Genomic DNA, 12,825 nt, shown 5'->3' with positions numbered 1-12,825 from the left:
CATGTGATCTATTTCTTTCCTAACTAAAGGGATGCACCTAGGGAAAAGATGATATAAATGATTCAGTTTCCTTGTAAACATGCTAGATGAGTCTTTGGGAAAATAGGCTAATGGTGATTTTACCTACTGAGCCCTTATCAATAGAATATTTTGAGTGGGAGAAGTTACTTATATTTAATTATGATAAATGAATTTGTTTTGTGAATAATATGAACTGCATAAATCTGGCATAAAAAATAGAAGAGTTGTTTCTTAACTAAAACTCAGCTTCTTGTGTGGAATGATAAAATCTCTGTGTGTTGTGGAATGCAGGGTCTGGGATAGAACCTTATGAGTTTCTCCAACCCAACTCAGCTTCTTGTGTGGAATGATTAAAAACTCTGTATGTTATTATGCAGGGTCTGGCATAGAACCTTATGAGTTTCTCCAACCCACACTGCCATATCACATGGTGTTGCTATTGCTTAGGAATGGTTTAGGCAATTGTATCATTGAGATTTCATGGGTGTAGCTTCTCTATCACATTACAGAAGACACTGCCTTGAAGCAGATGTCCCTGCTCTCTGGTTCTTACAGTCTTTCCATTCTCTCTTCTGCAATGTTCCCTGACACATGTAGTGTTATACATGTAACAGTTGGGGTTGGGCACCTCACGGTCAGTTTTTCTCCACATTTGGACCAGTTATTTCTTTCTGTAATGGTCTCCACCTTTTGCACAAATATGCTTCTTTGATGAAGGGCGAGAGCTACATGTATCTTTGGATGTGAGGATAAATGCTTAGAATGCAGCTAGAAATTATCCTAAGTAGTAGATTCTCCTTTAGGAGAGGTCCATAACCTCACTAATATCTGGTAGTTAACTAGGTTTACAGTAGTACATGAATTCCTTTCTATTATGATGGCCATTAGGACCAATTAGACAGCTGTTCCTTACTCCTGAGATGTAAGTGCCACTGTTGTTTTAATCCTCAGTGACTGCTCTGGGAATCACAATGTATAACCCTCACTTACTTGAATCTCCCTTAAAATACTCTTCACTGTCTTTGTGCTTTCAATACCCCATGCTTTGTTTCTGTATGTGTTACACATCCCATGTTTATTATCATCAAACTTTCTTTAATTGTGTCTTTTCAAAAGTTTTGAAACAAAAGTAAGAAGGGTCTTACTATATCCATATTTTTGGGTAGGCTTGCTATTATAATGGTGCCATGAGTTTTTTGTTTTTCTGTGTTTTTTTTGATAGACTGTAAAGTTTAGCATATGCCATCCTGCTCTCTTTCTTTACAGGATATGAACCTAGTTATACATGTAGTTTATGTAGTTCTTTGGGGTGATGAGATTCATGCCATGTTTGTTGCATGAAGTAACACTTTAAAAATATGTGTTTAATTAAATTAGAAACATGCATGCTTCAAATGTCAATCTCAGCCCCTCTCCCACCACTCCTCCCTTGTCCTTGCACGCCCCCCTGTCCTTCCCACACCCCGCCCCTGTCCCCAGCCCAATCCCCACATAATTCCCCAGGGAGGGAGAGGCCTTCCTTGGGCAGGACCTAGGTCCTTTCTCATGTGTCCAGGCTGAGAGAGCATCCCTCCATGTGGAATGGGCTCCCAAAGTTCATTTGTATGCCATGGTGAACACTAATCTATTACCCAAGGCCCCAGAGATTTCTGAGGCCTCCTCACTGACGCTACATTCATGGAGTCTGGATAAGTCCCCAGTTGGCCTCTCAGCCATCAGTCTGGGGTTCAAGAGCTCCCCCTTGTCCAGTCAGCTTTCTTTGTGGGTTTCACCAGCACAGTCTTGACCCCTTTGCTCATCACTCCTCCATCTCTGTCACTGGGTTTCAGGGGGTCAGTTCTGTATTTAGCTGTGCGTATCTGTCTCTGTTTCCATCAGTCACTGGGTGAAGGTTCTAATAAGGTAGACATCAACCTTATCATCAGGTAGGGGAAGTAACACTTTTATCTTGTTAGTTTTATTGCTAAAGAGAGACACCATGACCATGGCAACTCTTATAAAGGAAAACACTTAACTGGGGCTGGATTACAGTTCAGAGGTTAGTTATTATTGTCATGACAGGAAGCATGGCTCATACAGACAGGGCATGGTGCTGGAGAGGTAGCTGAGAGTCCTATATCCAGCAGGAAGAGAATGAGACCCTAGCCCGGCTTGAGCATCTGAGATCTCAAAGCCTGCTCCAAGGGACACACCTACAACAATGCCACACCTCCCAACAGTGCCAGTCCTGTGATCCTATGGGGCCATTTTCATTCAAACTACCACACTTCCTCTTATTTTGTCTCTCTATATCCTAATTCTTAAATATGTGTCTTTATTATCTGAGGTAAATGATGAGTCAAATACCAATTTGTAAAATGAGAATTTGAAGGGCAGTTTTCATTTCCAAAGCTATTACACACAAACCACAAGCTTTGCTTAGGATTCAGCTTTTATGATACAGTCACACTGAAGTGTTGGCTAACTGCTTTGGCTTTTATTTACTATGATAAACCAATTTCTCATTTATCCAGATGTAATTACTCTGACAGCCCCATCTATTTGGAATGCTAGAGGAAACAATAATGAAGTAAATCACTTCTACACAGCTGAACTATAAGTATCAAGGTCATTAAAATAAATTTCATATGTTTTGCTAAAAGGAGAACTCCTGATTCAGAGCTTGCTTGATTCCATTAAAAATAATTTAAACCAGTTTGGATAATTGAATTTCTGGTTTCCTTTAATGAAAGGGAGGAAGGGAGGGAGGGAGGGAGGGAGGGAGGGAGGAAGGGAGGAAGGGGAGAGAGAGAGAGAGAGAGAGAGAGAGAGAGAGAGAGAGAGAGAGAGAGAGAGGGAGAGAGAAACAGAGAGAGAGAGAGGGATTGGAGGGCTGAGAGCTGAGGAAGGAGTATCTATCATGTAGAATGAGACATAATATTGTAATAATATTATATATTCTCCTTTAGGGTAGTTTACAATGTCCTGTCATTTCTGTGTCTTCCTCAGCCCTAGTAACACTGTGTTCTATAAACACTACCTAAACAAACAAATGAGAACAAAAGACCAGGGTGACAGAAGGTCCTGAAAGAATTCAAACAGGACAGCAGCTGGAGAATGCTCTAGACACAGGCAGAGCCTCTATACCACACTCTACTGCATCATGGGGCATCTATATGGAAAATAGGAGCCAGCATGGAGCAATAGCTCATGTTGGTATCAGTGACTTGTCATTCTGAAAAGTTACATTTTTTAAAAAAAGTACCCAGGTAAGTACTTATTTTCTTAAAAACGATTCTCATTAAAATGTTCTCTGTCTCTCCCCCCATCTCATTGTTTCCGAGTTGGCAAATTCTTTCATGCAACAAATGGCTCATTATCTGATGAGGTTGCTGAAATGATTTATTTCTGTACATAGAGACAATCTGGTAGAGGAATTCTCTGTTCAGTCAATTTACGGAGAACAAATGCTCGTGCACACTCCTGCCTTACATGTGAGAAATACTCTTCCAATTTAGTGTACGTGGGACTCGGTAGAGGTCGATGTTTCTGTGATGGTTCTGATGATTTGTTTATTCAGAGTTCCCTGGGCATGTCCTTATCCTCAAGAATTTTACATTTGGAAGGGCTAACAATGGCAATGACAGTAGCAAGCATGTGCCGAGTGGTGCCATGCCTGAATGTGCACATGTATACACCAGGAGCTCTGCAAAGAGCTGTCAGAGATTAATTTATTATTTAATTCTGCTCTGTGAGGAAGGAGATATTATTATCGAGTTTTATACGTGGGGAACTAAGGCCCGGAGGGCTGCATTTCAAACCTAGGAAACAGTATCACTGTGATTTCAGCCTTAGTGGTCCGACTTCACACCTGTGATCCTAACATTTATCCATGCGCATCTTTTCTCTTTCCAGCTATTTATGGGAACAAACTAGTCAACAATGGCACAGTATCTATTTTATGTCACATTTAATAAGACATTGCTTAGCTTTGTTGCTGTTCACTCATGATGACAGTGATTAAATTAACCCTTGGCTGGAAGATAGTAAGAAAATGCACCTGAGGTGTTGCTTGGTAATTTGGTAACAGTGTCTCGGTTATGCTACTTTCTCCTCTCGTGTGTTCTCACTCTTTCCTTTTCTTTCTTCCTATCATTTTATCCTTCCCTCCCCTCCCATGTCTCCTCCTTCTCTTTCTTATTTCTTCCTAAACCCCTCATCCTCTCTCCCCTTCTTTCTCCATATCCCTCCATCTACCCTCTTCCCCTTTCTTTTTCTACTTGGGCTATATTATCCCCCTTCCCCAATTTTCTGTTTTTCTATATAATTTGGGTAATTAATTTAGTTATTTCCCCACTCCACTTTCCTTTCAGAGCTCTTTGATCACAATTTTTTAACTTATCTAAACTTAATTAAATTTTTTTCACATCCCAAATTATTTTTTCTGGGGGCTGCAGAGATGATTCATTAGTGAAAAGTTAGCACTGTTGTTCCCGAGGACCCAAATCTGATGGGAGTCTAACAATTACTTTTAACTTTAGCTCTTGTGAGAACTGATACCTTTGTGGACACTACATGTATATAAGTGTGTGTGAGCATGCACATATCAACACATATACAATTAATAATAATTTAGAAATAAGAATAAAACTATTTTTCTGTAGATATATAGGTCTGAAAACATTTTAAAATATTCATATTCAAAGTACACAGAAAGTAAAAACCTACCACCCTGATTTGCATGGTTGTTTGTAAAGCTCATTAGCTAATGGGAAGATATCTGGTTTAATTATCTTGGCATCCAGATAGGGATAAAACAAACAACAACCATGAAAAGCCATGCCACCAATCCCCACCTGGCAAACAAAGCAAACCAATATGTATCCTTGCCAGAGGGCGAGAGACACAGTGTTGTTTTGTATATGACTTTAATAAAAAACATGCTTGTCTCTTAAAATCTTTCATGAGCGAGGTGGGAATCTGGGAGTTGAAGAAGAGCATAAGACGGCTGCGATGGGGAATAATGAAAAATGAAGAGAGAGGGAGCGAGGCAAGACTGATAAGATAAAATGCATTTAGGCTGTCTATCAGACGTCAGAAGCCATGCCCTGCTGTTCTGAAATTGACTTTTTGTGTTGCATTCCTTGAAGGTGAGCTCAGAGTGCAGCCTTTAGCAATCTTTTGGGGGAAGAGAAATTCAGTAACAAATACAGTAGTCCCTGCGTATGGCCATTGTTTCTTTTGAGGCATTGTTCATCAAGACCATTGACACGGACTTTTAGATAAAAGTGGAAGCAACTAATTTTTTAATTCCATTGGTTCTTTCTGGTCCTCCCCCACAATTGCTGCTCACGACTCTTTCCCTTTTTATTCTGGGATGGACTTCTTGAGCATGATTAAGAATGTTGATATCTATTACCTACCTCTTGTCCTGACCTCAGAAGTTCTATTTGAGAGACTCTTTTCTTGCTTTCCTGGAGTCATCTCAGTCATTCCCTGAGCTTATTAATTTTCCTCCCACATGCATGGTAGGGACACTTTAAGGGGCAATCATGATTCACACTGAGGCACAGAATATAAAGTTAGAACTTCATTCTTTGAGCTGCTAATCAGACTGTGAGCAATCTGAAGTTGCTCCCTGACTGAATGGTTCACATCTGATCACTGGCCCTACTCTGTCCCATTCTCAAATGCCCCTGAGTGTCTCAACTCAAGCATTTAGTAATAATGGTGGCACCTAGGTCGTGGTAACAGTCATATCCTTTTGTGATGGTTTGCTTAATCGTTTTTTCCAGACTCAAGTAGCCTAAATGAAGTTGCCGTTGGAGTAAGCAAAATGCTTTTGCTTTATGCCCAGAAACATTTGAGATGGAAATGCTTGTAAACCAGAGCTTTTAATCTCTTACCTCTTCATGTTTCCCTGTGGTCTTAACTCTACCAAAAAGGGACCTAGAGATTTGATATTCCCTTTGCTTATTGACTTGAAGGGAGGGTGACCTTGATATGAAGCTACTGTCTTTTGCAAGACAGGTAGGTCATTAGAAGAAATGGCCAGAACTCTGATCTAATTTTATTCTGGGGTCAGGTTGGCACTCAGATCTGTCTACACCCCAGCCCATGGCTTGACATCAAATTGACCACCAGAAGGATCCCAACTCCCAGTGTAAAGGGAGAACATGTGATGAATGACCCCTTTACTGTTTATAAGACTATTCCTGATGCAGAATTTTTCACTTCTTTTCTAAAGCCCTTCTGAATTTTTCATCTACTTCTCTCAGCAAAACCAGGCAAAGGGAAAGATGATTAAGTCTCAGAAGAGGCACAAAATGGCCTGAAGCTAAAGAGGGAAAAAGTTTAGGGTGGACATTTTGAAAGATTAACACTAAGAGCGATTAGGTAGTGGAACCGACGTTCCCAAGCCCAAAGAGAGCTGAGGGAAGGTTAGAAACAATATTAATGTTAATGAAGTATAGTGAAGCCCTATAGAATAAAGGAGTCTTGACCAAGAGGAGAAGAGTGTGAGGGAAGCACAACAGTCAGCTGACCACGTGCCTTTACTCCGGCTCCCTGGGCTAGTGTCTTTTAGATGAGAGGCTTTGGGAGGCAGCAGGGAATCTAGACTGCAGTCTCTGGAAACTAGGATACTTCTGTGAATTGTAGAGATAATTCTTCACTTACTAAACAATGTATTTTAAAGTGCCTACTATATGCTAGGCCTTGCATCTTCAAGAATGAAAACTCACGAAGACAAGTGATTCTATATAACAGAGGGAAAAGCCCCTGAACAATCTGGGTATATGGTGCTGTTCCAGAGTGAAAGAGATAAAGAAGATGGATAAAAGCTCTCAGAACCTCACAGTGCCTGGGAAAAGGCCTTTTCCTTCCCAGAGGAAGGCACAGTACATAGAAAATCTGCTTAGTGCACTCGGGTAGCATATACATCTCCCTTCTTACAATGTTGCCAGGTGGTACAGCTGGCACTCTCAGACAATTCTACAGAACTGGTATCCATTCCTCTCTGAGTGCCTACCTGCATTCCATCCCCTCTTCTTCTGCCAAGGCTTACACCGAGAAGGTAGACCAGCAGGATGAAAGCGTTTTTTCTTATCTGTGCACAGTTTCTGAGGAATGATGAGATAATGCAGGATCATAATCTTCCTTCTGGATGAGCCCTGCAATTTCCAGGAGAGTCTTTCTCTTAACTCTTGCTACTTGACTAACATTTGCCTTCTTATTGCTTGCTGGATGTTGTTGATGTTGTTTTTTTGTTTTTATGTTTGGTCATAGCTCCACAACCTCTTTGTGGAATTAGTTCATCAGCAACGTTCATTAGTGCATGGTGGTCTTCAACTACTCCTGCCATGCACAAGTTTACATAGAATGTGCCTTGTTTGTGGATTCAGGTGCCCTATGACACCCAGAATGCACACAGTACTTTGAAAGTGTATTTCAGAGTAAATGCCTGGAAACTAGTCCCCAAAGGATGAAAAGGAACTAATCAGTGTTGTAGATGGGAGTGGGCATGGGTTATTTCAGGTGGACAAAGCCTAAAAAGAAGGGTGGGTATGGAATTCTGTATGCCTGGCATGATAATCTCAACAGCCATTTGAAAAATTACTTTTAAGTTGGGGAGGAATAATTTCAAAGAGTTTTTCACTCTCCTTGCTGATTTCCCTAGTAGCCAACATTGGAAGATCTCAGCTGGAGTTAGGGGAAGAGCTGATGATCATCCTGGGAGTAAAATGATACTAATGGAAAGAGATCTATTACATCTTCATTTCTGTGATTCAATCTTTTCCTCCCTTCTCTTCCAGTCACCTCTTGTTTCTTCCTGTCCTTTTCTCTCCCCCTATTTTAGAATGACAATTAGACATAACAATTGACAAAATAGTTCATTGCATTTACTTTTATCTTCAGTGGATTGGAGCTGGAGCATAGGCCCCCAAGGAAACATGAATACAAATCATTTGAAAATTAGATTTGTCAAGGAAAAGAAGAATTAAGAGACAAGAAGCTGATTTTTTTTCTGTTGAAAATAAGAAACTGCTTTCCATTAAAAAATATCTGAGCATTTACTTTTGAAAACTTGTGAATGTAGCTGCTTTCTCTGCCTTTTTGAAATGTTTCTTTTAGAAACTAAGCCTTTTGTCAGCGTGATGACCTACAGACCACAGATCCATCTCTTGCATATGTAACACCAGGGGAGTCAACATCTCCATTTCACTTTTTCTCTGGGATATTAGAAGTCTAATTTTAGTGCTTGCTATAAGAGATTCTCCTTCTTGCCTTAAAGAACTCCCTGCCCCATTTAGCCAAGAGATTTCTCCTTGATTACCAGGTAAACTTAGGATAATTCATGTGTGATCCATGGTGTTATTCAGTCTTCTTACTTGAGGACTAAGTAATATTTATCTGAAAACATCTGTAAAATGAATTATATTGAATTTCTTTAAATTTCTTGACATATTACCTGTGATGTATGTCAAGAATTCTTAGTATTTATTTTTGAATAATACATTTTTACTAGAAAGAAGGCTCATAATTTGTGTAATTATATTCATTTTGTTTTCAAAAGTTAGTATTTCTTGTCCCATAATGTTTGTTCAACAAAAAATTTTAAATGTAGAATAATGCTAAAACAATCAATAAGAATTTATATCAAAAAGTAACAGATTTCCTGGGTTAGTATTTATTAAACTTACTCCACTACACTTGCAGAAATAATTCCCAGACTTGAAAAGGATGCTTATTATATCTCCCCTATAGATCTTGAAGAGAGAAAATTTTGCTTTTCTTTTTCTCAGGAATTTGTATGAGAACTTAGTACTATGAAAAATGAAACAGCTAACACTCTGCTTCTCAGTAAATGCGCGATATGAGTTCTTTTTGGCAGATGGAACACCAGCCCTTTGAAATTTTCCCAGGTGGACCAAACACTGTTTGCTTTCAGAAGTTCTCAGCGAGGCTTTCATTTTAAATTCATAAAAGTTATCAACCAACTTCCAACAATTGTTTAATAAAAAGCAATTAGCCAGCCAGAAATATAATGGCTTTTATGTCAAAATATGGTGGAGACAGCTGCTAAGCGGGCCACAGATGGCCCCCAGGCCATATGCTGTGAGTCCCAGGCATATGTGCAGTCAGGCACAACAGCACAGAGCATATTGGGAGTAATAAACCCAACTCCCCAATTTTCTTCCTCTCCCCTACCTAATCTCCCCACTCCAGAGAAGCCAACAGGAAGAAATTCTCTGGCGTCAACTGCTGCATTCAAGATACACAAACTCACTTATTAGGCAAGGATCTTATGTGGCAAGGCACTGATTCCAGCCTGGTTTGGATAAATTCCATGCAAACCTTATTGCAGTACAGAAAACCGATTTAAAAAAAAAGTTCTCCACAAAAAGCAATAACATCAAATCTTAATGCAACAGCACTCATGAAGAAATCAAACTCTGAATGTAGATGCTTATCTGTTAGCTCCTTCCAATTTCATATTTGTGTGGAAGATGTTTGTAGAGTCTCCTACTCCTTGCAGATAGAGTTTCATTCTCTGCAGGGTTCTGGCTCTGCTGTTCATTGCTCCATCTTGTTCCCTAGGAGGTGTTCTGGTGCCGGAGATACTGCAGATGGACACATGTATCTGCTTTTAGAAATACAAATCTAGATACATGATTATTTTCATCAGGGGGTGTGGAAGAAAAGGAAACTCCTGGAATACTTTTTGCTATCAAGAAAGGAAATATTTTTATAAGAAATATTTAATTGTCTAAATTTGCTAATTTCTTTATTTTACACTTCTTTAAAGGTGTGTATACCACACAAATACATGTATACACACACAGCCACATGCACAACAATAAAATTTTCAATGAAATAAATAACAGAATCTGTTGCCTCAGTTTCTCACTGGGTCCTGTTCAAGATGCTTTACAGAACTAGGATACCGTAATTAACTACGTCGAAAGGAAATATTTTTGACAAAGGCTTGCCAATCTGGTAGTAGATGCGCAAAGTGCAGGCAAAGCAGCTTTTGTGTATGGAGAGTCTTTCTGTCCCAGAGGGTGCAGTGGTTCCTAAACACTCTGAAGCCATCTTTTAGAGCACTTATGTTGCCTGACTATTCAAGGACTGGTCCTAGACATGGATTTTTATGCTTTCTGGCCTCTATAGAGTGTCAACAAAACCTTAGTTTACAGTTAAGAAAATGAGTTGTGATTTTTCAAATTTGATTTAAAAATTTTATTTTTCATTTTGCATACCAACCCCTGTCTCCCCTTCCTCCCCTTCTCCTGCTCTGCAGACTCTTCTCTTCCCACTCTCCGGGTCCACTCCTCATAGGGGGCAAGGCCTTCCATGGGGAGTCAACAAAGTCTGGCATTTCAAGTTGAGTCAGGACTAAGCCCCTCCTTCTGTATTAAGACTGAGCAAGGCATCCCACCATAGGGACTGGATTGAATAACCAGGTTACAATCCACAACCCCAGAGAAGCTAGGTAAAAAAGGGTACCCTAAGTGGCACATACATGGAGGGCCTCAGGAAAGGAAAATAGTTAAGATCTCCTGGGTAAACTGGGAGAGGGGTAGAAGGGAGGGGATGGAGGATGAGTCTTGAGCTTTTAGCTAACAGGATCTTCTCTTGTAGACACAATATATAGCACAACACGCACATAAACAACCCTGAATGGCTCTTGGAAAAGGGAAACCCAGGAATTTCTAGATTCTCAAATTCCAGGTCCTTTTTTCCCATCTTTTCCCAAGAGCTTCTTCAGCAGAGGTGTGATAAAGGGTCTGTTGTAGATCCTTCAAGACAATCCCTACTTTGCATCATCCGCTGGAAAGACTTAAGGAACTCACAATACAATGCCACTCATGGAAATTAATTTGTTATACAGAAAGCACATGAAGCTAAATCAGCAAAGGAAGCAGTGTGTGGATGGCGTCTGGGGGAGACTAGACACATAGTTTGTATCTAACTCTCATGTTGAAAAGTCATGGTAAGGTTTCTACCAAGGAAGTCTGAGGCTGCTCATTTGAGTTACCCCCCGCCCCTGTCCTGGGTGAGTACCAGAGTTTTACACTGCAGCACGGGTATCCAGAAAAAGCCATGCCATGTGTGCACATGCTGCAGGCATAGTGAGTTATTCTTGTCAATTTGTGGAATGATGGGGGCCATCTTGAGATTCAAATCCTAGATGCCAGTTGATGGTCACCTTGTGAATGCATCTTCCTAGCAAGAGCTGTTCTCTCCACTACATGCCATAGACCCTGTGAGTTCTTCTGCATGAGAGTTATAAGCGGATTATGATAGCCGTTCTTTTCTTCTGTTTAATCTCCTTGCCTTGAACTGTGAGGGATTTTTATTGATTGCCCTACAAAGTGTAGATAGATTTATGAGCCGTGAGAGGCACAGTCTGAACCATTGGTGTAAGTGCTAAACAGTGAAGTCTGTACGACAGGCAGTGTGGTGAATATTGAAAGCAGGGGTTTTACAGTTTGGACATCTGAATCCAAATCCTACTTCATATTTCTATATTTCTGTAACATGTATGATTATAACTTTCATGTTCATGCTTTGTAGATAATCCACCAAGTATATATATATATACATATATATATATTAGTTGATTGAATTTCTTGGGAAGTAGGATAATTTAGATGTCATGAGGATGACATATGATAGACTTATGGGCATGTAAATTTGTGAGTCAAGAATGAAATATTGTTGGATGTAAAATCTTGTATACTGACTTTGGTGCTGGGATTTCATCTTTCCTTCTTTCTGTTCCTTCTTTCTTTTTCTTCTCTTCCTTCCTTCCTTCCTTCCTTCCTTCCTTCCTTCCTTCCTTCCTTCTTCTCCCTCCCTCCATCTTGTTTTTTTATGGTTTTTCAAGAGAGGGGTTCTCTGTGTAGCCTCAGCTGTCCTGGAACTCAGTCCGTAGACTAGGGTGCCTTGAACTCAGAGATCTGTCTGCCTCTGCCTCCCGACTGCTGGGATTAAAGGTGTGTGCCATCACAGCCAGGCCTGGTGGTGCCATTTTCATCCCATGCTTTTTACAGATAAATCTGCCTACAGTATATGCATGAATTTCTTTTTGAGAATTTCAAACACGAATACTGTATTTACATAATTTCTATTCCCTCTTTCCTATTCTCATTCCTCCCACACCCTTCAAATTATTGATCACTTTTTCTTCAGTTATTATTGTTGTAAACATGTGTGAGTGCAGAAACATGTGAGTCCAGTTAATGTCAGTCATGTGTCTGTATGTTTTGAGCTGATCACCTGGGTTTGGATAGCCTATCAGGGGCTTGTTTCTGGAAAAGACTGATTGTCCCTTTCTCAGCAGCCATCAGTTGTCTGTAACTCTTATTTGTGGGTGGTGCTGTATGAGATTTCCCCTATCCACTTGGCGTATCAACTGCAGGTCTAGTTTGGACCACTACATTGTCAAAATTTCATGAGTACAGCTCCCTGCCATTTGTAGAAGACACTATCTTGCCCCATTTGCTTCTCTGGCTCTTGCCGTCATTTGGACTCCTCTTCTGTGTTGATCTCAGAAGCTTAGGTGTAGGGGTTGCGTTATAAATGTTGCATTACAAACCACATAGTCTGTTGTTCTCTGCCTTTTCATCAGTTGTATCTCTCTGCAATGGTTCCCATCTGCTGCAAAGGAAACTTCTCTGATGAGAGGTGAGAGGCTACACCTATCTGTGGGTATAAGGATAAGTGTTTAGAATGCAATATGGATGAGCATGTTGAGGGACTACAAGAATATCATTTAATCAGGTGTGTGACCTAATGGAGTAAGAACATTCCCAATAA

The 12,825-nt window shown here is 40.2% G+C and overlaps 1 long non-coding RNA gene across 1 annotated transcript in view; it reads left to right on the top strand.

Annotated features, from left to right (window-relative positions):
• Window positions 1–9,877, top strand: part of LOC121139282 — a 64,936-nt gene extending 55,059 nt beyond the window's left edge. Inside the window, exon 4 of the long non-coding RNA XR_005876196.1 lies at window positions 9,601–9,877. This is a non-coding gene — a long non-coding RNA (uncharacterized LOC121139282). The remainder of the gene's footprint in view (window positions 1–9,600) is intronic.
• The last annotated feature ends 2,948 nt before the right edge of the window (window positions 9,878–12,825 follow it).

This window comes from Mesocricetus auratus, unplaced genomic scaffold (assembly GCF_017639785.1).
Source record: "Mesocricetus auratus isolate SY011 unplaced genomic scaffold, BCM_Maur_2.0 Super-Scaffold_15014, whole genome shotgun sequence".
NCBI classification, from domain to species: domain Eukaryota; kingdom Metazoa; phylum Chordata; class Mammalia; order Rodentia; family Cricetidae; genus Mesocricetus; species Mesocricetus auratus.
Note: the sequence above shows the minus strand (reverse complement) of the source record. Positions and strands in the feature narration are given on the sequence as shown.